Here is a 25,381-nt window from a genome sequence, read left to right as displayed (position 1 = left end):
CTTTCTCTTCTTTCCTTTTTTCTTACTATTTCACACCAATTTTCACGCTGCTCGGCAAGGGAAAACAACACGATGAAAAGAAAAAAAAAAGGAAACAAACAAAAATGTATAAAAAATAATGGATCAAAAATTTGACATGCAGGAACAGAGCTTGAGGGTAACAAGGAGCAGCAAGAGATCCTTAACCCTTGCCAAGCTGTCTACATTGCATTTCTCTGGGAAATTTAGATGAAGGGCTTGGAGCAAACATAAGAGCAGTTTTTCTACAGGGAGTAGATGGATATTAAGCATTGCAACAGAACCTTCTTGACTAGTTTCTTGACTGGTTTCTAGTCAGTAGAACCTTGAAAACCAATAATAAAAAATTGTACCTTTGCCCTTCTGGCTACAGTCACATTATGCTCCCTAATAAGAAGGTTAATGTTTCCTCAAAAGCCGGCAATGGGTAGCAAACTCGTTTTGATAAAACCAACTCAACCAAGGTTGACAACTTAGATACTCATCTAGAATATGGCAGGTACGTACTTTCCATCCATGAATGCTAAAGGCATCCACATCCATCGCAACAAAGTTTCTTCTCTGACCTCACCTCACTTTGGAATGCATTATTATACCTCCAGCTTTTAAATTCTTCCTTGAAGGATACATTGTAGCCCAGCTTTTTTCCCTGATCAACATGGATACTAAATAAAGAACCCTAATTACCATATGGGGGATTGCAACGTGATGACTAATGCAGAATAAACTATTGATGGTGCTACACTCACATTTACATACACTAGTCTTTTATCAAAATGTGTAAATTGGTGCATCAGAGAATACTATGCTATATCTCTACAGCTTTTCATGACAAAAGACGTTGTGCTTTCTGACATAATGCAGAATCTATTCCGTGAATTTCCCTGTGTAATAACAATTGGGTTATACCGTGTATCACAGTTACCAACAGTAGTTAATGAAATGATGCGGAGCAGTTTAATGAATAAAATCATTCATAATAGAGCAGCTGAAACTGAGTGAGCATTCAGTGCACCTTATTCTCCACGCCAGTTGCTATATTTGAGGCCAAAAACATGAAAAAGAGGATGTTATGCGAAGACTAAATGGATCCTCAAAAATGATTGGCAGGAGATGAATATTACCCTTCATAATAAAGTATTTTACTAGCTGGCACTAGTTTTCCCCCTTATTCTCTGTTCAAAATAATCTGTTTGCAGGTATTAAAGATGCACCATGAATATTTTCCAGTGGTAGCAGCCATCTATATCACTTTGCAGGATTACCGTCCCATTGAGTTGTGCCTCACACTTGGTGGAAGCTGCGAGTTTGCCATCGCATTTCATTGACGTGCAGAACGTGCTTAAGTGGGAAACCATATATTTCTCAACAATTATACTTTTTAAAGAAAAAACATCCACTATAGATAATTTTAATAAATATACAACAATGCTAAAAGCTACAAGGCACTGTATAGATTAGGTAAGTAGTGTAAATATATTATTTTATGTATTTTATAATAATGTTATTATAATATCAATACATTTCTCGGTTTGTAAAGCATGCATTTGCCCTTTAGAAACTGTATATAGGCCAGATAATCATCAAAGGACCATTGAGAGGTGAGGATGCAGAGTTGGAGGCTCCTGATCGATCCCCCCTTAATCTATTGGTGTGCTGGTCTCAGTAGGAGAGAAATTTCAGATATTTTTTTTCCAGTTTACACCTGTTTTCACATTGATTTTTGATTATACATCTGGCAGGTTTTTTTTCAGCAAAGAGTTTTCTCTTAAGCAAACCACAAAACATCGAACTCTGACATCTTAGTGGAATCTCTGGGGGACAGGGGGCAAGAATATACTCCGGTGAAAAAACAAGAAGAGTTTGAAACAAGAAGAAGGGAGAAGTGTATGTAACAACAGGAGGATTACTGAGAAATGTTATAGGAGCATATTAAAGAACGACTTATACCGGACAATTGGAGAAGTGATTTAAAGTGTTTAAAGGCTTACAATTAATTGTGTAAGGGATGATAAGAAGAAGAGGAAAGGCTGTAGGTAGCAAGTTGAATGTGGAGCAATGGATCAAATGAAAGAAGGGGTTAATATATAATAATAAGTTATTATAACATTTCCACTGCTGCACGTTTAGGTACACCTCTATGTAGCATCATAATAGGGGCTACTGGGCTTAGACTCTAGGCATGGGGTGGCAATTCCAAGAGGCTGCCCTATTGATAAATAGGGTCAGTTGGGAAGATCAGTGATCTTACTGTATCTACTATGAAGCACTGTGATTGGCCAGCACGGGCTCCTTAGAAATGTACTCCATGTCGCACATGCAGCACTGTGGGATATGATATCATATACTGGCACACAGCGTGGAGGGTGTCTGGGGCACTACCCTGTGGGGGCTCATGGGTTTCCAGCCAAGAAATGCCTCTTGATTTAATGCATAAAGATCAAGTCTGTTGCAAAGCATTAAAGGGAGAACAATCGTCAGATACATTCAAATGGTTGCTATGGAGATTGCACTGCTTTTACCATTATGGAGCAGATTGGTAGCTCTGTGGGAAAGAAGAAGCATGAAAGATGGTTAAGACTTTTCTTTATCAGAAATTACCTTTTTTGTGCATTAAAAGGCTGGACATATGGAAGGCAATTGATACAAATTTGAGGCAAGATTCCTCCTGCCGACTGCAAAACACACAGCGCACATCACAAAAGGAAAATGCTCAGCAGGCCTGCCTTTCGGCCACACTGTGAATTACCCTGCTTTAAACAGCACTGGCTGCGTACAAAGTCAACGTTCTCCAAGGAGAGATCTGAAGACAAGAGCCTGATAATGATCTGATATCAGAAGCCTTTTGGCGTTTCAGCTGCCGGCCCGCTTGACGAGCCAAAGGTCAAAGGATCATGGAACAGCAACCGGGATCCCGTCCATGAATCACAACTCTACCTGTCCAAGCAGCAGAGGAAGGGTTAACTACCGCTAGGACACATCGATTTTTAAAGGGCAAAATATAGCAGAACGTCCTTGTAGTGGAGACACAGATAATAGCCATAAGATCAGATAAGCAAAATATTGCATTGCACTCATTCTGCCTGAAAATATTCGCTAAAAACTTTATGGCGAGACACCGCTGAGATTAGGGTAATAGAAAGCCATTGCTTTCATTTACTGTTAACTTTATCTCTTTAACTACCACTCTTCCTCGTTGCAATCCCAAAGTCGCTACAACCACAGAAAGCTGCCCTTAGGCCTAGTGCCTAAAGATGGCCCTGCGACTGCGGTAAATTCAGAAGGGATTAAATCATGTCAGGAGCATTCTTGCTTAAAAATGTTTTCCTATCAATATTTTATAAAAAAAATCATATTTAAAAGCAAAAAATGCCAAGCTAGACCTAAGTGTGGCGCTTTCACAGAGGAGAGGAAGAGGTGGCTCTTACTGAGACAAAATGGCTCCCAGCATGATGAAATTACAGGTCAATAAAACCTATAAAAAAATAAGTATGCACTTATATTTCCTATATCACCAAACTACATATCATCACTGATACACATTCACATTTCCCATGATAGGTTCCCTTTGTTATATACCGTATATTTATTTCTCTAGTAAATAGTGGTTTTTGAAGAAAAAAAAAAATGACCGCTGGCTTATACCTATAATCCTTTTATTACTTAATCGCCCGCTATTGCATTGTGGAGTAATTTGTCGCTCTTTTTCGCTGCCGGGGGTAAAATGTTTTATTTTATTTTGATTGTTGTTATGAGTATGCTGAAATGCATTTTTGTTCGGATGAATAATATGATAGTGGTTGTGATGTGGCTTAGGAATCAGTTATTTCTACAAAATATTATTTTCTTCGTTAATACCTTATTTCACTAAACCCGTGAATTGATTATTCAATTACATGTGTTCATACAGATGAATAAAGGTGAACCCATAACTCCACAGAGAGAATTAAATAATTTACTTTATGTTAGTTCCATTGTAGAATAAATGAAATCCTTTTGGGGTGTACTGTTTAAAAAAAAGTGGGGGTCCATGAGGCAGTCCAGTGAGGCCCATGACATGGTTTGGCTGGCTTGCCAATATATACTATTGCTTTCAAAGAGAGGGGTCCTTGGCAGACCAGGGGGGTGCATTATATGGTTTGGTTGGCTCCTAAAATCCCTTTGTGGCAGATTTGTAATTTGCATGGCGTGCTTTGGCTGGCTCGCCAATATATGTTTCTTTAAGGAGAAGATGGATTTTCAGGACACAAACCCTGATGTCAAATGTAATAAAAGGGTGACATCTACGTTCTCTTGTTTCTTCTTGTTGCACAACAGAAACGAGCGGGCCACCAGTTCCTTGAGACCAAGATCTCAATTGTAATTGTATCTCCCGCTCTAGGTATGCCATGGTCAACCAATATTTGCAGACAGCTTTATGAAAAGGTACAGCTGCTCCCTTATGAGAAACCAATAAACCTTAGCAGATCTGTTATTAAATTGTTTTCCTCTGAATCACATAAAAAAAACCCCAAAAAAACATGAACTTCTAAGAAGCTTTACGTTTCAACGGCCACAATCAGTTATGTGTCACATGGCTATTAGGCATTCCCTGAAAAATTATGGATTTGTTTTTCTGTGGAAAGATTGGGCCTTATACATTACTGGGAATGATGTGTCTAATACTGCAATCATTTAAATAGCACTGTTCAGCTGCCCCTGTCTGAATCAGATGCTGTTTTAGGACATAATACTACTGAACTATAATTCATGCAGGAGAGAAAATATCATCAGAATGTGCGTGAGGATGTACTTACACAGGTTTAACCAACGAACGCCAGGAATTTGTCACTCTAGGTTATTTATAATTAGCTTAATCAAAGCCTGCGCAGATAAGGGCAGGACGGAGGTGTGAGGTCAGCGAGAGCCGCTATCAATATTGATCCACTTCCAAGCTCTCCGGGGCTTTAGAGTTTTGCATTTGGGCTCTTGGCTTGGATTTTTACCCAAATGCTGACCGGGGTTAACCCATGCAGGTAATGCAGGACACTTTATTTTACTTTTTCGAAAATTAATTTAATTCATTCTCAGGCTGGAGGAATCATATATTCCAGCATGGAAATGCAAGATTGACAAACTCGATTCTCGAGGGCCGCAATCCTGCCAGAGGTCTGTGATTATTTGAATGAACCTGGAATAAAAAAGATATTATGAATCGATGAACAATGAACAATTCTGAACAGCAAGAGGGCCTGCGGATCCTCCGGATGGGACTTCCTCGCTCTAAATGGCCCAATCGTGTATACGAGCATCAAGTGGACACTCGAGACCAAGTCCGGTTGTAGGAATTGTCTTGCCGAATCAGGGCTGTTGTAAGCTACAAATTAAAAGGCCATGCCCTGTTTGATCCTTCTTTACATTGCAGAGGGTCCAGTAGACACTTCCAGATATAACCAGAAGGGTCAGCCTAATGCTAAGACGGAATCTTATGGCACCATTAAAACTGTAATGGGCTCACCTCAGAGGGAACAATAAGAGGAATGCCTGGTTAAAATATTTCATGGAGTCTACACTCATTGTTATGGATCAGCTTCCCTGCAGAGGTGTATCGGGTGTGCAATAGAAAGTGGGTGCAAAACGTTATAAGAAAGATAGCAAACGTATACGTGTTAATGGTATTACCGTATAGGAATGTATATACAGTGACATAAACTAGGCTTACATTTATCGAAAGGACAAAACGAAACAAAATGTCTTTTGTATGAGCTTTAAAAACACTAAATATTCAATTTTTTATTAGCATTTGCATTGTACGTTCTACCTAAGGTGAATTATAAAATGTTTCAACAGTCGTAAAATGTTCCTGAATATAAAAACCGCCAACAATGAAATAGAGACTGAGGTTATGTATGAGGGAAGCAAACGTTATAAAGAAAATTTATGTATAATACAAAGCGTTATGTTGTGGTCAGAATGACTACGCAGATTGGCCATAAAAATCAGCGAGACGGTTCGGCTGGCCAGCTTTAGACGGAATATTTTGCAGGTGCACGCGGGAATTTAGAAACAGCCACCTAAAGATCGTGTCCAGGTAGTGTCACGCACGACGATGACATGTGACAATGGCATGGAGTGTAAAAGTAACTTTCACCGAAGAAGGAGGCTCTGTCCCCAGAAGGCTTAAACATAACACGTCCACCCGGGCTAAAGGTCAGCCGAGAAAGAACATCCAGTGTGATGTGGCCTGGGGCTGTGACAGCTATGTGGCCACAATCTAAATTCTGCTGCTTCCTTCTCCGGCACTTACACAGACAGACGGGACTTTGACTCTTTAACCAGAGATGCTTATAAAAAAATGCATCACTGACATTCTGATTTATTAATGTGGTCCTACGGGGGTGGATTTTTTTTTTTTTTTTTTTAGTTGTCCCAGGTCAAAGGGGGACTTTGGACAGTTCTCAGACTTCACAAACATCAAGATGGATAGATCTACCCTTTGAACTTGAATACAATGAAACATGAAGGGTGGCCCAGCATGATGCATTTTTATATACATATATATCTCTATTTAAAAGAGCAATTGTGGTTATGCTAACAGAGCAATTTTTAAGATGCTTCAAATGTATATTCCTCCCAACATTTCAAATGGGCAAAGAATGATACTTTGCTGTAGATGGTTGGTTGGAGATATGTCTTGGAGGCTTCATCAATTCTCTTTATATATAGCCTAGTAGTGTAATTTCTAACCCATATTCTGCTGTTCCTATTAACATTATTGTGGCTTTTAGGGCTGCAGAACCCTGTGATACCCTCATACCCAGCAAACATTCTGAGGTCCTAGAAAAGGACTAGGGGATGAAAGAGGGACACATAGCTTTAGAGGGTCCGTCCTTCCTAAACAGGGACACTTAGGAGCTCTGTATTTCCCTGACGCTTCAGAAGTCCTTGTCACATGTCGACTACATTTTATGAAACGGTCTCTTCTCACCAGCCTCTGAGATACCCTTACATGGAGAAAGAAAGACCAAGCCAAATAGTCCAATAAAATTATGGCCCTATAGCTAATAAACCCCTCCTCTTTCTTTACATATAACTACTCCTTCTTATAACCCCTCCCCTATAGATTACAACCCCCTCCCATTTTTATACCAATAACCCCTCCTCCTCATACTGTTCCTACAACCATTGTCTACAGTCCCAGAAACCAGTCCGTCCAAGCTCTATTTCACAAGCTTAACCATTTCATGTTTAATCAAGGTAAGCGTAACCAGCATATAGCTTAATAGAAGAAATCTGTGGGGTAGAAAAGCACAGCTTGCTCCTGGTGATTAGAATGTCTCGTACTACAAGGCATCTCTTTAATCCCATTTGGGCTGTCACCCCTCATACAGGTGATTCATGTATTTCATTGTATCGTACAGCGTTCCTGTGCTTTGTGAAATTAAAGTGAAGCCTGTAACACAACAGTCAGCAAAGAAGGAAATAAAGCATCAATCTCTGCGCCGGACCCCCCGAGCTCAGAGCGAGGCTCCCCAAGGGAGGGCCGGCATCTTTTATTTTTCACTCTGGCTGAGAAGTGGCTGATTGAAAATTGCAGCCTGCGGGGCCGTGAAGCACGTCACCGCTTTATTCAGCGGGGAAAACACTGATTTATAGAGAATATCTAACAAGACCCTATTAGCAAAGCACTCATACAGGAGGAAATGTTAAAAATGTCTACTTAACCCTTGTGCCAGCCAACAAAGACTGCTGGTTAAAACCAACCACCACCTACTGGGGAAAAGGGAAAAATTCAGAATGATACATTGTGACACTGATAAAAGCTTAGTCAATGGATCGAAGAAATGTTTTTACATTGTATTAACAGCTCTCTGTAGCTGATGTATCAATTTTGAATAATTTACTGCTTTTTCATGGGTTCTCAGTAATTCTTCCTCTAATACCCCCACCTACCAGAATCTATTACATTGTGCAGCAAGACCCACATGGATTTATTGGCACATCGCCTTTAAAGCAACATGAAAACCTTTAAACTCCTCGTAGAAGCCAATATTGTATTGATGGTGGAAAGCCACGCTGTTGTACTAGGATTCATCCCAGCTATTGGTGCGTTGGTGCACTTTATTTTAAGCAATTTGAGCAAACTGTTGTTTAGGAAGTGTGAATGGGTGGCAGGGGGTGAACCTACACCCTCCTTCTCTAAGAAAACACACTCTAATGGAATTAGAATCCATTGGCTATAGAGAGAATCCAAGGACAGGTTATTGTAGCGATTCGCTAATGGTGGCATCATAAAACCGATGACTAGTCAGGAGGTAAAAGGATTGTGAATGAAGTCACCTGTGCTCAAGCTTGGATTTTAGCTGTGATATAGTAATGATACGCTTCAAAGGTATGTTGCCCTAAAAAATATTGGAAAGCAGTCATGGGTGATCCAATATTTATGGTGTCCTACTAGAACAATTTCAGTGGGCATATGCCTAATATGAATGATGGATTTAATTATAATCTTAATCCTTCTCCCACATAAAATGAATGGTGAGGATGTTACAAAGATTATGGCAAGTGCAAAAAAAAGATCAGGCCCCTTCCAAGCATATGGTTCTTTTAAACTTTCTTCTTATCCTCTAACTCTCCAGCTGTAGCTGAACTATAGCTTTCATGGTTCTCAAACAGCCTTTAGATGGTTAAAAGCTGGCTGATGACTGTAGGAGTTGTCATCTGAGATTTACCAGTTGTTTCATTTTGCTATTTATTATAAAAAATGCACCCTTTAATTGCATCGTGCTCTTGCCTTGTCACCTTTCTCGCCTTTGCACTCCCGGTTGGTTCATGATTCATTCCGCTTTTGGCTTATAAATAATGGAGAAACTATAGTGGCTTAAGTGTATGGAGCTAGAGGGTGATGTTTAATTAGGTACCAAATGAAAGAGCTCTCTTCACTCTCTGTTCTAAGTGATTGAGAGCCAAGAGGCTGTGTGAACGACAGGGAGATAAATCTTAAGAGAAGGAAAGCAATGGACGTCTGTATGTCACCAAAGGGTTAAGAATGGAGTTGTACCAGGGTCCTCAAATTTGTTTTGCAAAAATGTTCATGGTTTTCAATTGAAAATCTTTAATTCTTGTCATGGTTGTTAAAGTTGCCACTGGTACCAGCTTCCGGGAGATTTTAATATCATACGTTCCCATAGCGTTCGTCCCAGTGGTTGGGTTCTGCCCGGAATGCTGATGTTTTTTAAGGACACATTACATACGGCAATCCCAAAAATCAGAGATACATACATTTACATCCTGAGACTTCATATCAGTCAAGAGAAGACTACTTTAGAACTCCGAGTATCATTTACAACTGTAACTATTTGTAAAGTCTGGTCAAAAAATTGAATCAATCATTGAGAACCATTATGGAAGCCCAACTCACATCCCAACCATTTGCTTGAAATTATTCATATTCCCCTTCGAATGCTACATTCTCAACTCTTTTCCATTAGTAGTATCACACGTTCCTCAAAGGTAGATGGACACAGAATAGTTAGATGTGGCCACCATCACCGAAGACATATGGTCAAGAGATGGTTCATGGTTATTTAAGGTTTCCATTCCCTTGGTCTGTTCAAACTTTGCAACTGTGGAAAATGTTTAATAACAGTGGGGTATGAGTTCTGAATTGTCAGCTAAATGTGATGGTGTCCCTGAAGTACTGGAGGCGAGTTTAATTTAGTTGGGGCAAGAAGATTAATAATTTAGGGTTTATGTAGAGCCAACCCTAGGGGAACATAAATCAAGACCACACTGTGGGTTACTCAATGATAAATGAATTTGATAATTGATTGCAACTGATACGGACTCATATAACCTAGGTTTTAATGGTCAGAATCCTTTTTGAAGGACAAGTGTCATGCGGATGGAGGGTAATGTAGAACATGTGTTTTTCTACAGCTGCATTCTGTAATTGTGTCTTTATAAACATAACAAATGTGTGTCTGTGTATAAATGTGTATTTTTTTCTTTGTGTATTCTGCACAGTGTATTACTTACTCCCCTACATACAACACTTTAATCTACAGTAATCAGCCCCCTCCCAATTCCCCGGTTCGGCTGCCTTGGTGGAATTGACTGATACATAATTTACAGCTAGCTGGAGACATCATTTAACATGAGTCATTTTAATGCAGCAATATTTCTGAAGCTCTCTTGTTAGAGAGGCAGCTGTATATCTTCTGCTTTCATTGTCAGAACTCAGTTTCCTTCCATTCTAGCGCTCTCCTTCTCCCCCGCCACAAAATATGGAGTAATAGATGTGTCAATAAGCTATAATAGCGCCAACCCAACCCAAGGTTGTATATAAACTCCTGCTAAACTAATATATGTTGGCCAACTTTGAGACAAAGATGTCACTTATTGAAAGACTTAAGTGGACATCGCATTTCAAAGCAGGGCTTGGTCGGGCCAAAGGACGTGGTGGTCTGGGGCTCTTCATCTGTATTTTAATTCTAGGTCAAAATCATCTCGATATGTAAGAACATCTATGAAGTGCAGTTCTAAAGTTTTAACTGGGAAGCAATCCTCGTGGAATCTTCTTGCTCATTGCCCCGCATGTAGGACTTTGCTGAATTGCTAGACACTCACCTCAACTTCTTTGGCCCATGACTAGAAAATTGGGTCTCAATGACATCACCCATTGGGTGTGCCAGACCATAAATCAGTTAAAGTGCTCACAAGCCACTTCTAATGGTGGTATAACGTTGTCAGAGCTTTGGCAACTATCTCTCTGCTCTGACACATTGAACCCATTGGGCATATTTCTGGCTCGCTGTCAGCTTCAATAAGTCAAAGACAAGTTGGATATATAAATTTAGGAAGAAAAGAAACTCTGGTCTGCCTCTAATTAATGCAACAGGAAAGTATAGAAGGATCATTATTTAATAATATGACACACATTTAAAATATATATTACCATAATAAAACTATTTGCTAGGCTGCCAAGCACATTTTCAGCGGATACAGTGTTAATGCAAGAAAAAAAGTTACCATGATTTGACTTTCTCATCTTATTCCCGGATGGTTCGGAAAGACATAAGTCCTACTTAATAGTGACTGATGAGACCTATGTGGGTAGGTGGTACTAATGATGAAAGCCAAGTTGGTGACCATCACTAATAATGGATGGATCATCATCATTAATGATATAAACCATCTAGTTGGTCATTGGTCTCTGAGAAAGCCTTTTTGGTTAATCACCAATAATGCTGTAGTCTCGAGTTATAACGGAGCTCTCTCATAGACAAAAAAAAATCACAAAAAATTGCTTAATGATCTACACGCATTGTTATAGCTTTTCAGCAACTTACATATATAGTCATGAAGCCACCTAAAACTTTTTGAAGGACCCTACTCCTAGCCACGCCAAGAACCTTCCCCTAAGAGTTTCAGGGATGAATGTTGGGAGAGAGCTCTTGTCAGTGATAACCAGCCTTGTGGTGTCATCTAAAACCATTAGGACTATGAGTTCCATCACCTTATAACCTAGAATAGAAGAGAATGCCCAGCAACACTTTGAATTCCCCAACTGAATCTCAACATTCTATCGACTCCTTCTAAATCCTACAATGCTCTCTAATCTTCCTATTGACTTTAGCTCCTCGTATTGACAATCTCTAACTCTCACTGTTTCTGCCAAGCTGCCAAACACAAAGTACAAGGCCTCTGCATTGCGATGAGGAGTACTGGTACTTAAAGGATCAGCGAAGGCTTAAAATAGCCTGGATCAAGAGAAAACATGCTTCACTTCTTCACAGGAAAGTTTTTTTTCCCTTAGCACCACGATAAACATAAGTCTTTCCAGAGCAGAAATAAACACCTACGGAGACCAAGCTCATTCTGTGCCAGGTTCATTAATGCTGAACGTATTGTAAAAATAATTTTTGGAGACAGGTCGGTTTCAGATGGCCAGGAGAATGGTCAGAATGTATTGGCAACTTAGCGTTTATCGATGATCATCATCTAGCATTCAATACTTGTCTTGTAGAAGGCATACAAGGACAAGGAGGAAAAGATGAAACTGCTTCTCTTCCATGTTGCGCAGCAAGGAACCGCTGATTGCCACAAAAATATTTGTATAACTGCTCGTAAGCCCGGTAATCAGAAACTGCAGCTTTTCAGGCAATCACTTAACACAGCGCCTAACAGATAACCCTGTTTAGCTTGTCACGTCTTGTAACGAAAGGAAAAACTCCAACCTCTTTCAGTGCTACAGATAAAAACCAAGCCACGCACTTTATCATGAGCGTACGCCGGCCCTACTCGCCTGCACGCCGGCCGGCGATGCCTTCGCTACATCAATAACAATAAAAGGTGCACACGTTTATTAGCGGGGCTATTCCCAAGCCCCGGAGGAATATTCCAAGGCAAGTGCATCCCTAAAAGATTAAACACAGCTGTCATAAGAAGATGCAGAGAGCAGCATTTAGGAGCGTGTATGTACAACAGGACGGCGGCTATCATTTCAAAAGTATTTGCTTCTCCACTACTCATCACAGCTGAACAGGCGTATAGGACATAAATTGTATAGATACAAAAAGGCATTTTCATCAGGGGGAATAGAACAGTGGGTAGCCATAGTCCAGCTGGGGCATTTCTCATCATATAAGATAGAATGGTTATGTTAGTTGGATACATACACATTTTACAGTCATGGAATGGAAACAGAATCTGCCGGCAGATGAGATCCATACAGCCCATCTAGTCTGCCGGTTTTTACTGCTGTAAAGACCCAAACCTTAATCGCTCCCTATATCCATATGCCTACCCCATACATGTTTAAATTCCCTCTACCACTTCTACTGGGAGGCTGTTCCATTTACCTGCCACCCTCTTAGTAAAATAAAACTTCCTTACATAGGCTGGTTATTCTTCCTTACATAAAGTTATTTTAGGATACTATATGCCTAAGTTGAGAAACCTATTAGCTTTAAGATACACCATGCTGTCAAGGCTGGCAGTGAAAAGAAGAACACTCATAGGAAGACAGATTGACTGGTTTAATTAATTAGCGTTAGATCTCAATGACTGGCTTGGTCTCATTTATCGGATGATAACCTTCTCTGTTAAGCAGTCTTACTCATTGTACGTTAACGTCATTCATTGGAGCACAGCTTGACTGTTAGGTCATTATACTTGATGGGAACATATTTTGAAAGATGAGAACCCTAAATTAATTCGGTTGAGCTTTATGACCTTGGAGTCAGTCGTCCCACCTCGCTGTTTCCAAGACCTATTTAGGGTATTGATTGATATGCAATACTGGGTTATACTTATAACTAAGAAAGTTGTGGTGTGTATAGGTCAAGTTAGAAGGTAGTAGAGGTGGAACAATGGACATCGAGCCAGTAGACATCTTTTCCAAAAAATATATAAAAATAAGATACGTGTAATCATAGGAATTTTCCTAAGAGAGGTGATAGGTTAATAATGTATGCGATAGATATCTTCGTTTATGACATCATCCTACACGCTACATATCTCAACATTCTATCAAATGTCCTGCAAATCACCGTGAGTATCCTGCTATGGACGCTATGTTAAATTAGATTGTCCACGGAGGCGATCTGTCTGTGTATCAGTTTGTCAGTGCTCACGACAGTATGGATTAATATCCCACGCTCCGCGCTGGAGATAATAGCCAGGTTACTGTGTCTAGATATTATTCTTGGTTTGCTACGCCAATTACATTTTCATAACATCCGGGATCTCTTTAATCTCCTTTAGGGGAGAATGGATTTTTTTTTTACACTGATTCAGTCCAGTATTAAAAGCAGTTTATGAAAAATGAATAGTCTTAGGGTGAGTACCCAGGCTTAATTTTGTTAAAATAAAATTTCTTATTGTTTATGGTATGACAGCGCCCGGCAATACAATCTGTCTCAATAATAACCGGAGAAGAAATTGGAAAATTGAAATATTCATTGTAATGATATTAAGTAGCACTGCTGGTGATTTGTATCTACGTTGGATTTGTTCCCGGCAGCCTGCTTTCTTATTTAGGAAGAAACCAGCAGGATGGAACCTTACACCCTCCTAGGATTTAGAGTGTAAGCTCTTGGAACAAGTTACACTGGAGTTTTGGTGTTAATTGCTTTAAGAACTAATGTAACATGTGCTTATTTAATCTTTTTGGGATATGATTACCATTTATGAATGGTAGTTACAGCAGGTCTGAAATTCCCTGTTGGGTGGTAGGAGCTGATACATAAAAGAGTTATTTGAACATCTCAGTGTAAGCCCACTGTCCATGGTGCTGAAACCTCTACAATGTTCTCTTCTCATTCTTTCTTTTAGTTCCCTCCCTTTTTCATTCTCTTACCTTGTATTCTTTTTCTTTACCTGAGAGGGTGGTAGATAAGTGGAACAGTCTCCCAGAAGAAGTCTAATACCATAAGGGGATTTAACCAGGCAGACTATGTGAACCAAATGGGTCTGATCTGCTGTTAAATTCAATGTTTCTACCACCCCTCTTTCTCTGTGTTACACAGAGCTGTATCTCCTATGTTGTCCTTCTTATGTATTAATGGGATAGCGTCTATTCCAATTTCACTCCTCATCTCCCTCTCTCATTCTTCCATATGTCTCTCCCCCCCCTCCACCATCTCTTCTGGCTAATCTCTCTATTCATTGTTTTTGTGCTCTCTTTTCTTGCTTCATTGTTCCATCGCTGTAAGCCTCTTTGCTCTCGGCCTTTAACCTCCCCATGCGTCCGTGTGTCACCTCCAAGCTTTTCCTCTCCTTCGGTCTCTCCCTCCCCTCTTCCTCTCCTCCATTTTTGTATTTCACTTTCCTCTACTCCCCTTTCCTGTGCTCTTGATCCGTTTCTTTCACTCTTTTTTGATAACTCGCTCCATACCTCTCTGTACCAGAATAACACAAAGGGAAGGTATCTGTTTGGCAGGCTGAAAAAATGAGGCTATTTTGTATGAGCAGTGAGAGCAGCAAAGCCATAAACATGCTCATTGTATACAGACAATAGCACAGAAAAAGAAATGACATTTAGGGAAATGCTACAATCATTTGTAAGTGTTAATATCCTGCAATTCACCATCCATTATCCACACACTGTTTCCTTGCAGCATCCAGTAGGGTGTCAGATCTCCGAAAAATACTTTAAGTGGGTAACGTGCGGCATTATTCAATGCCCTTCAACATACTAACAAATCGTCAGCTCTGTGGTTCAGGACACAAATTATACAGGTAATGTTCAGCATCATTCAATGCCCTGTAACATACTGCCTACCTAACAAACTGTCAGCTCTGTGGTTCAGGACACATTTTATACAAGCAACGTGCATCACCATCCAATGCCCTCTAATATACTACCTACCTAACAAATTGTCAGCTCTGTGGTTCAGGACACATATTATACAAGCAACGTGCATCACCATCCAATGCCCTCTAATATACTACCTACCTAACAAATTGTCAGCTCTGTGGTTCAGGACACATTTTATACAGGTAACGTGCCTAACAATACAATGCCCTCTACAATACTACCTACCTAACAAATTGTCAGCTCTGTGGTTCGGGACACATATTACACACCTCCTATTTTTAGAGAGGACCAGCAAAAAATAATATATAAAAACAATATAAAATTGAAAATAAAATAAAAATGTCTACATTATGTCGACCTGTCCATCACGTTGTGGTATCATAGTCTAATCAACCATTTTCCAATGCAGTTCTTGCATATGGTGCATCATCATGGTGATGTCATAAATAGGCAGCAGGGCAGACGCATTTAATAATAAAAGTTATCTTATTCTTCATTCTTTACAATTAAACAAACATGTAGAATTCTCTCTTATTGAGTATGTAAAAAAGGGACATTTTTTTAAAAAAACCTGAACTGAATAAACGTTACATGCATCTGAATAGAATTTCCAATGCATTTAAAGTACTAATTGAAGTTTTGCCTTTTTTTTTTTTATTTTCATGTCTCTTTACAGACTCCCTGTTTTATGCTACAGAACAATTGATGCGGAGCCTTTCTGCATAGCTGCACACGGTGCTTATGTGTTTTCAGCGGCTGTAAAGCATTTTGCTCATTTATTACTAGGAGTTTCTCAAAGGGAGTGAAAAGGGAAGAAATTCAATTTTCAGGAGAGCTGCGACGGCAAAGAAAATGGATTTCTTTGCATAATCTTCGTGCAAATTTTAATTTTTAGCGTTTCCGCATTAATATTGCATTTAACTATAGGATGAACGAAGATCAGAACTCTCCAAAGGTTCATTGTACGTTAAAGGGACACTCCAGCCATCATATCCACTAACGAGTATCAGAGCTACAAGGTCCTTTTCAAATTTCCTAGTGTCCCACATACAAAACCCCCCATACGTATTTGCCATGCAAGAGATATGTTTTCCTTAACCCCTTAAGGACAATGGGCGGTCCCTAAACCCATTGAAAACAATGCATTTTGAGCCCGTACATGTACGGGCTTTGTCATTAAGGGGTTAAAGGTGATATACTTACCATCAGTGAGCTCCAGCTCTTCGAACACTGTGGTCAAGGGTCTAATTAGACCCACGTGCACATGCACGGAAATCCCTCCCATGGGATTGTTTTCTTGCCACTTCAATCAACCAATCAGTGGTGTGAATCATTGGCCCACGAAAGCAGCGGGAAGCTGCAGCTTCTCCATAAGGAAAGTGATGTGAAGAATGCATATGAAAGAGCATACAAAGTACTTATTATTCAGGCTAAAAAAATCATAAGCAAGAGTTAAATATTACTATCCAGAATGGTGAGGGCGAGGAGGTTGTGTTATTGCTGAAATATGCAGACACTTTCATGCCAGCTACCCATCTGCCCTGTCGTTGAGTGACAGTCCTTTCCACCAGCTGCCAATCTCTCTATCTTACTGTGTCAAGAATGTCAATCAACCGCAGGATTGCCAAACAGACTTCTCTCCCTTTCGGATGTGAAGTGATGCTGTGCAGGCCAGAGCGGATAATTAGTGTGCTTGCATGGTGGCCTTGGCAAATGGAAATGTAGGATTATCTTCCTGGTGTCTCACTTTACTTGTTTTTCGGATCTGATGAAATGTCTGTGGAAACCGGGTTAATACCTTGTGTTCTGAGCTACATAAAGACCTAAGTCCATCAAGTTCAACCCTTCAACCCAACCTTTTAAAACCCCCTTAATTAACCTACTTTGAAATATGCCATCAGGGGGAAAGATTCCTTCTTGACTACAAAAGGCAATTCAATTTCTCCTTGGATCAAGAAGCTCTCAAATATTAATTCTCTTTATAGCCCTAAAGGTGCTGAATATATCCTACTAGGTAGAGTCAGCAGTTTTGAGAGTGTCTACTTCGTGGTCACCTTGCAGTTGCATAAAGTCTACCAGCCATGCCTTTATGCAGTGTGTAGTATGTAGTACTACCTGCGACTGATTCACAAGGACCCAATGACACCAAAGTTGTTCAAGACCTTTACCTCGTTGTCCCAAAGCCATTCTAGATATTGATGAAGTTACATGCATTGAGTGCAATTCGAGGGAACAGGAGGGTGCGGCTATCCACAGCCATGGCATTGCCTATTTATCTGGTGGTCTAGTAGGTGGACAAGGAGATCTAAGTTATACATTCTCACGGTTCTCACTAGTAAATATGTTGGTACAGACTCAATGAACCATGCCCTGGCAGCAGGTCTCCTTTCTAGATGGCCAACAATGTTTGCCTTGGACACTCCCTATGTTGAGCATGGAAAATAAATTGCTGGAACAACATAGCAGCTCCTTTTTCCATATTCTCTGCCTCTTTCCACCTTTTCTAATGAGGACACACCAATCCACTTATCCAATGATATTCCCAAACATGATCATTACAGAAGTACTTGTTTGGAGTTCATCCATATCCATATTTTGACCCATAATGTATCATAATTATTATTTTTACACCTTCTCTGTAAAGGTTTTTTGTTCTCCCCTCTAAATATGTCCTCAAACCTTATACTGACCCACAGTAATGACACACAAGTTTAGATTCTACCTAAAAGCAAACAGATACAGTTCCTATCCTAAGATGGATAAGGGGTTAATCACCTCTGGACGTTATCACGCCTGGACTCTCTAGAAGCAAGCAGCTATTTCACAATGAAAAACCAGATCTTAAATCTTCTGCCAGCAAAGCGATTCAGCTGTCAGAGGCCTGATCTAGGACAGGAGACACCTGCTTGGCACTCATAATTTTCCCTGGCTTTTAGCAGCCAAAAGGCTGTCACATCTGTCACCTTATAGGAGGAGCTATGCCTTTGTATACCTCCAGCGACAGCGGCTATTCCCCTGCATTCCATTATCGACATATACATTCCTATACTGAAGGCTAAGATAATAAGACTAGGAAGCTGTGTATTCCAATTAATTATTCTATACACTCTTCCTGGGCGTCAAGCTGTGTTTGCTTGATACATGCTGTTCTGTGTGCTATACATTAACACACTGAACTTGAGATATGCTGGCTTTAATTGCACCTCCCCCAACACATTAATAAGGTTTTGGTAGCAGTATAAACTGCTTTGTGTGCCCACTATGTAGGAGGTGAGAGTAGGTTCTCACCCTATTGAGAGTGTGCCTTGACGTGGCGGGTGAGCTTAATTATGCTTTGGCCAATTCATATAACCAAAACCTCTCATTTATATTATGTTTACATATTTGTTGCCAACTTTATTAGGGTAAGAAGCGCAGACAGTATTTTGTTTTTTGTATACATTGTACAGCCAATACACTGTTTCTTGCAGCATGCTTACACCTGTTTGGTAGGCCTCGTATTACACATTTGTATTATTTGAGCCTGTGACTAGCTTAGCGCACCGACATTTTTTCTTTTTATTCCACGTACACCCTGTGCCGTGTTAAACACACACACCATCTATCATGCTGCAGGTACATATAGATAAGGCATGCATTTTTCATAAGCTCCCTGCATTAAGAAGACATATTGGTTTCATGGAGGCATGGCATTTTCTAGAGGTTACCAATACAAGGTTTTCTGCCTGATACATATGAAAGGCTGTTCTAAAACTATTACTCCAGGGTTCCCAAGGTCCTAAGGGTCTACTGGATTCAATACTGGAACCACCCAATGGGGCAGGAATTGTGGGGCAATAAGAGTGTCCTATTGGTGGAGTGACCTTAGACCTTCTATGGAAATTCCTAATCGAGTTAACCACCTGGCGTCCCTTTCATATTGCAGGAATTAGAAGGTGACAGATGAGGAATTATTGTAAATGTGCCATATGTTATCAAACTCATATGTGTAACATGTTGGCAATCTGCCATGTTAGATGTAGTCGTGCCAGATTGCATGTTAGACAATGACGCTATTCTATATTCGCACATACATCTGGAAGCTGCATAGATAAACCACATGTTGCAGCCACAATCCAGTGGTACATGTTTAGCAGATAGTTCCATATTACGTATGGACACATCAGCTGTATGTTATATAGACACAAATTCTATCTTACCCATATCACATGTAGCAGATAATACAGAATCCCCGTTTCACATATTACATGTGTGATATACAACACTTGGAACCAATACGCAGGTTGCGTGGCTTTGTTGGTTTAGACTGATCTAGGAGTTTCATTCCAGGAACTGACCACTGGAACAGAGATACAAAAGGTCAGCACTGTGGTTAAATGGCTCGTGGAGTGAGATAATTAAGTCTTAACATGTCAGCTTTTAAATGAAGCTCTGTAGCTGCAGCCTCTGAAATTAATAAGTAAAAATTATACTAAAGTGCAGGAGTTTTCTGATCTCTCTGAACATGTTCTCCAGATAGTCCACTTCTCTTTGTTATCTTCCTAGAGATGGTTCCATATTGGACCAGCTAAAACCGAAGCAATACCAAAATCACAATGCCATTAGATCTGTTCCCCTTATTGCACGTCCTTCTCCTGAGGATGCGTGCCAAGTAGGGTTGCTGAGAAATTACCATTTGGATTGCGATGACTTGAAGATTTTGTGCCACCAGGAGAAAAAGTAAACATGTTCTTCATGGAGGACCAGTAGTAGATACTTTCTGACATACATCAGTGGCCTTTCCACCCCTTTAGTAACTTTGTGTACTGCATAGGTCCAGCTAGAACACAGCGATCTTATTTTTACAAAGTTTGCTTGCCAAACGTGTTTTGGGTCTGATCAGTGGGCACCTTGGTGTTTCTCTTGGGTTGAACGTTACGTTTCACATTCTCAAAGGTGTCCTACAAAAACCGCTTGTTGAACACACATTCGACACTGAATAAGACCTCAGTCGTCACAATCAGATGTCAGGATTTTGCTTTTATAAGGAACTGGCATTGCGGCCGACCCTTAATGACTGTAAGAGGTGTGGGTGAGTGCCATTGTCTCCTACGTCTGGGAAGACATTCAGGTGATTAGTAGTTGTCATATGGAGAGGGATTCAGTGCCATGGGGCATCGCCAGCTCGTCCGTACACTCTGCCAGTAATCTCTGCCAGCCTGCTGTTCCTGCCAATAATGTAACATATACTGTAGACACGGACACCTTTTACACGTCTCCTGGCACATGGGACCAGCAATAGTTAGCAATTTAATCTTCTCTGCTGCTTTACAATAAGCACAAAAAGGCTGCTTCCAGGGGATAATATGGGCACGCCATGGAAGGTTTCAGGGCTAATGGTATTCATGGCGTTCATTTTACAGATCTGCACGGTCAATAAACCTATGTGATGGCAATATATGCTTATAACAAACCCTCTCATGCATATAGCAGCCATCTTCCTGTTTTCAGGATTTAAATAGTTATTCCTCCCCGTTACGTTATTCTTTAAGGTATAAGTGGTGGTATGGGGGACTTCAATGCCGAAAAGTCATTGTTAAGATAAAAGTTCAAATTTCAGTTGCTTGGTTCATAAATAGTAGTGTTTTTAGAGCTGAGGATTCTGGGTACTGGCGTGCCATAGAGATACCCTTTGATGGTTGGACAGACCCTTACTAATATACAATCTATTGGCTGGCTTGTGGCTTTGATTGATTTTAATTCCCACCCCAAAGCAATCTAATAGATTGCAAACTCACACGTTAACTAGTGGACAGCGCTACGGAATCTGTTGGTGCTATATAAATAACTTTACTATCCACTTAGATGTCAGACTAAATATCATCCTACAAACCATCCATGGTAGTTTTAACCCCTTCTGATAATGAGAGGCTTATGGTACCCATTTGTTTGCCAGTTTGGGAAGCACCAGGTCCCAGTCCTGAATATACCAAACATCCTTCGCTGTTGGTAAAAAGGACAGAAAACAGCTATTTCTATTATTCAACGCATATCGGCTTAGCAGAGATTGACCTTCACAGTGGCCTCCCAACTGTCCGCCGGGCCCCGCGCCTCATTGTTATGCTAATCAGAAGGAGTGCGTTAATAATGAGGATAGGCGTTTGGAAGGGGGGTAGATGTGCACAGTTGTAGATCAGCTCAGGGATCAGTCTAATGAAAGCACTGATTCCGATTCTGCTGCATGCTAAACACGCCAACCGCATGGGCGCGAAAACAAAAGGGCAGCGGGCGCTGCCAACTTCCAAATGGGTCTGGCGCCTTGCCAGATGTCCCCCTGCCAAGCGCATGCTCGTGAGTCAGCAAGCTGCAGCGCCAGCAAGTGCAAAGTCACTCGATCTTGTCACACGCTTGCTAACTTTCTAGAAGAGTGGTGCTGAGATATTCCATGGTGTAGTACAACATGGGAAAAAGAGGGGTATCAATGGTGGGAAGATATGGTAGGTCGTTTATAGTGGAGGGATAAGGATAGAAGCATCTCCTGGCAGCACCCTCAGCCACCCCTTCCACGGCAGCTGGCCGGAATATGACATCATATCCCCCTGCATTCGTGGCTCAGGTCAATACCCCCCCCCCAAAAAAAAATGGTCAAGATAGCCAACCAAGGGGATGCTGGTGCTGCTGAACACTGTACTAGCTGTACTAACCCTTAGATCATACTACCTATCATGGAAGTAATAATCCCCTGTAGCTGACTGCCTACGTCTCCTGGCATTGATAGTGTTAACATTTTGTTCCACTTTCGCGTGTGCCCTATACATATAGATAGCAAGCGGTTGAGATAAATTCACTGTCATGAAGCCGTTTGTGAGAGTGATTGTTTAAAAGATGGATACACACAGCAAGTGCCATGAAGATTTATATACCGGCTGTGCCGCTGCTCACGGAGCGTGTACACCTGCCAGATTACCGCGCGCTGCAGCAATGTCCAGCACAAGCAGACGGTGGGCACTTAACGAGCAAATGGCACAGACATCACGTGATGCAGAGCCGATTCCCAGCAGAGGTGGTACTGCATTACCCATAAAATAAATTCAAGGCAGGGTATAAAAGAAGAACACAAAATAAAATACGGTTTCAGCCGTCAGCTTTGTTTTTTGGACGCATTGAACTGCGCCCCAGGATCTGATTCAGGAAATCAGTAGGATTTGTTTGATGATGTTCTGAGCCTGTGGATCACTAATAGATAATTTAATATTAATACAAAATCACAATCATTTTCAACTTATTATTTTACCGAGTTACATTTTCTGCCCCTGATGCTCCTGTTTTTTAGGAGCTCAGAATATCTGCTGGGTATGGATCTATTACAGGGTTCTACAGCCCTAAAAGCCCCAACAATGTGTATAGAAACATCAGGAAATGGGTTTATTCTTATTCTTTTACTCTCAATCACATACATGTCATGTCTCATTGGTATTCCCCATATTTTCTGATTTATTAACCTGTGAGATACTGTTTGAGAATTTATCCCTATGCCACTATTTTGGTCTTATGTACCCCCTGCTTTTCTCCTTCTTTCTCCCCCTGCCCCTGTCAACCTTTTCTCTGTCCACTACCATGATATATTAGTTCAATTTGCTTGGAAATTACAAAATTCCAAGTCAAGTCAAGCTAGAATTTGGATTAATGGATAGGGCTTGGGACATATTTAACATGCACATTTATTACATTAGTCTTTTAAATTCACATCTTTGTTCCATTTAGGTTTTTGTACATTCACGGCTTGGGTCGACTTAATTATAAGTCAGCGAAGTCACTGCAGGGCGCAGACACATTAAATGTATATGTTTCCCCAAGGCCAGTCTCACTGGGAAGAGGGGCCAGAGAATGAATCATTCACGACTCTACTTAGCTCCAAATAGAATCTTAGACAAACACAAAAGAAAAGGAACTGTTCCAGGTCAACAAAATCAATGTATTTATTCAATAAGACATGCAACAGACAGAATTCACACTAAGTAAGTAAATCACACGTGTCGAAGAAAACCATGTTGAGAAATAAATCAGTTGACTCGCTCTTGGCACATGAATCCAGCGTTTTTTCCCAGTCTGTAGCAAGTCGAAGGCCACCATCCTAATCTCTGAAATTGTCTAAATAAGGAAGCATGGTCCTACAAGAACTGGCTGTAGAAAGTATTGATGTAAAGGGGTCGAAAGTGGAACGTTACCAGTGTTTGAAGATTCAATCCGACTCCGTTTCTTAAAGATGACGTAAAGTTTAAGAGAGATTTATAGAGTTAGGAGATGAAGTTGCGTAGCATCACTACTTCCTTAATCACAAGGCCCATCGCATTGGTGTCCAGTATGACGTGACCGGTGGACAATCCACCAACTGGTGAGGGAAGTTCAAAGACGAGGGGGTAATAATAGGAGGAGAAAAAGGAGAGACAGGAGGGTATTGGCAAAGATCAGCGAAGGAGCAGGGCCCCCTCGACGTGGTATGGTTGACGGTATTTCCTGGGTCAGACAACCCTAAATACCTCACAGCCAGGATGTCGTCAACTCTTGTCGCCATCTTGTTTTATAGCGCCGAGAAGATAGGCGTTTTCTTTAAACAGCCGCAAGGTTCCTGTTTTGTTTGTCTTGATTAGCCGCTAGGCAAAGAGACAGGTTATAAAGGCTTAAGTAATAATCACTGAAGCATCAGCAGTTTTGGTTGAAAGCTCTCTTCGACAATATGTCTGGGCTTTTTAACAGAAGTGCTCCTTGATGTGTGTTTTGATGTTGTGTTTGATGGTCCCCATGTATTATCCACCATCCTAATGATTTCTGTATGACTCAGAGCATTCTTTAAATCTAATTTAACTTGTTAAAGTTGTTAAGCCAAGTTTCAGTTCCTGTTGCTGTTGTTCAGTGTCGGTATCTTGGTTATAATAGAGAATTTATCTTTATTTCATATACGAGAGACAAATGCTTATTTTTGGACATTACCAAGAGCTTTTTTTCTATTTTTTTCTCGCGATGAACGTTTTAATTATTATATTAATGTCTTTATGATTTAGGAGATTCATTTAGACAACTGGTGTAGGCCTTTATTTAGACTGGAAGGCAGTCTCTTGGCATGGAGATAAGACAGAGGTGATCCATCTAAGACTGAAGTCGAGGTAGTGGAAACGATCGTGTAACAGATCGAAAAATTTAATTTACTATGAATTATTTTTAGGGTATTTTGCACTAATTTGAGTTAAGACTTCATGAAAGGAAAAAGATGAAAACACAATACTTAAATCAGATTAGGGTGCACAAAGATGTTTTGTCCTAATAAATTATAAAATGCATTTTGTGGGATTTTCTAGTAAGAAAAAAATAAGAAAAAAATAAGAAGTACATGAACAGATCTGGCAAACATACAGCCAGGCAAATGTCAAAACCAAGTTCACTGTCAGGGCAGATAGAGTAGTAAGGGCACGAGGGTCAAGGTAGAAGTTTGTCATCAGCTGAAATATTAACAGGAAACAGTAAGAAAAGTTACAGCATAAACAGGAAGTAACGGGAGGACAAAATGAAGGACAAAACAAGGACTAAGGAGGGATAAAATCAGGTCAGGGGGCAAGACAAGGTCATTCTTAAATGCATGTAGAAACCTAATACAGTAAGACCAAGGGAAAGGGCAATAAACATAGAGTTACAGGGGCAGACAGCAATTATCCAGCACTGGGAGATAGTAATTGTAAGTGACTGACTTTATATAAACCATTAATGTGTCAGATACACCGCGGATGAGCTGCTAATTGACGAGTTAATGAGAAGTCTACAGATCTTCTTTTAGGCATCTTTATTGACAAACAGCTTACATTATGACTCGACAGCAAAGAACAGAGTTGGCGACATAGGAATGGTACAAGCGGAGACACAGAATGGACTCGGGGAGTTTTAAACTAAGTTTTTAAACTTAAATCGAAGGGGGGCCGCTAGATTACATTTCAAATATTATCCCTCTAAAAGTAATTTGCAATCAGTGGTGATATAGTGACTAGTGGCAACAAAATAACTTTTTAGCAGAGTAAAGATATTCTGAATGAA

The 25,381-nt window shown here is 40.4% G+C and overlaps 1 protein-coding gene across 36 annotated transcripts in view; it reads right to left on the bottom strand.

Annotated features, from left to right (window-relative positions):
• Positions 1 to 25,381, bottom strand: part of RPL38 (ribosomal protein L38) — a 265,046-nt gene that overhangs the window by 51,427 nt on the left and 188,238 nt on the right. Inside the window, exon 1 of one of the 36 annotated variants that reach the window (XM_053454054.1) lies at positions 22,265 to 22,269. The exons of 34 other annotated variants lie outside the window; for them this stretch is intronic. The gene's annotated coding sequence lies outside the window, so the exon portion shown is untranslated. Of the gene's footprint in view, positions 1 to 13,652; positions 13,657 to 22,264; positions 22,270 to 25,381 lie in introns of those variants that run through there. One more of the 36 variants, XM_053454057.1, reaches the window with a different exon arrangement.

This window comes from Spea bombifrons, chromosome 13 (assembly GCF_027358695.1).
Source record: "Spea bombifrons isolate aSpeBom1 chromosome 13, aSpeBom1.2.pri, whole genome shotgun sequence".
Taxonomy (NCBI): domain Eukaryota; kingdom Metazoa; phylum Chordata; class Amphibia; order Anura; family Pelobatidae; genus Spea; species Spea bombifrons.
This window is presented reverse-complemented; position numbering and strand designations above follow the sequence as displayed.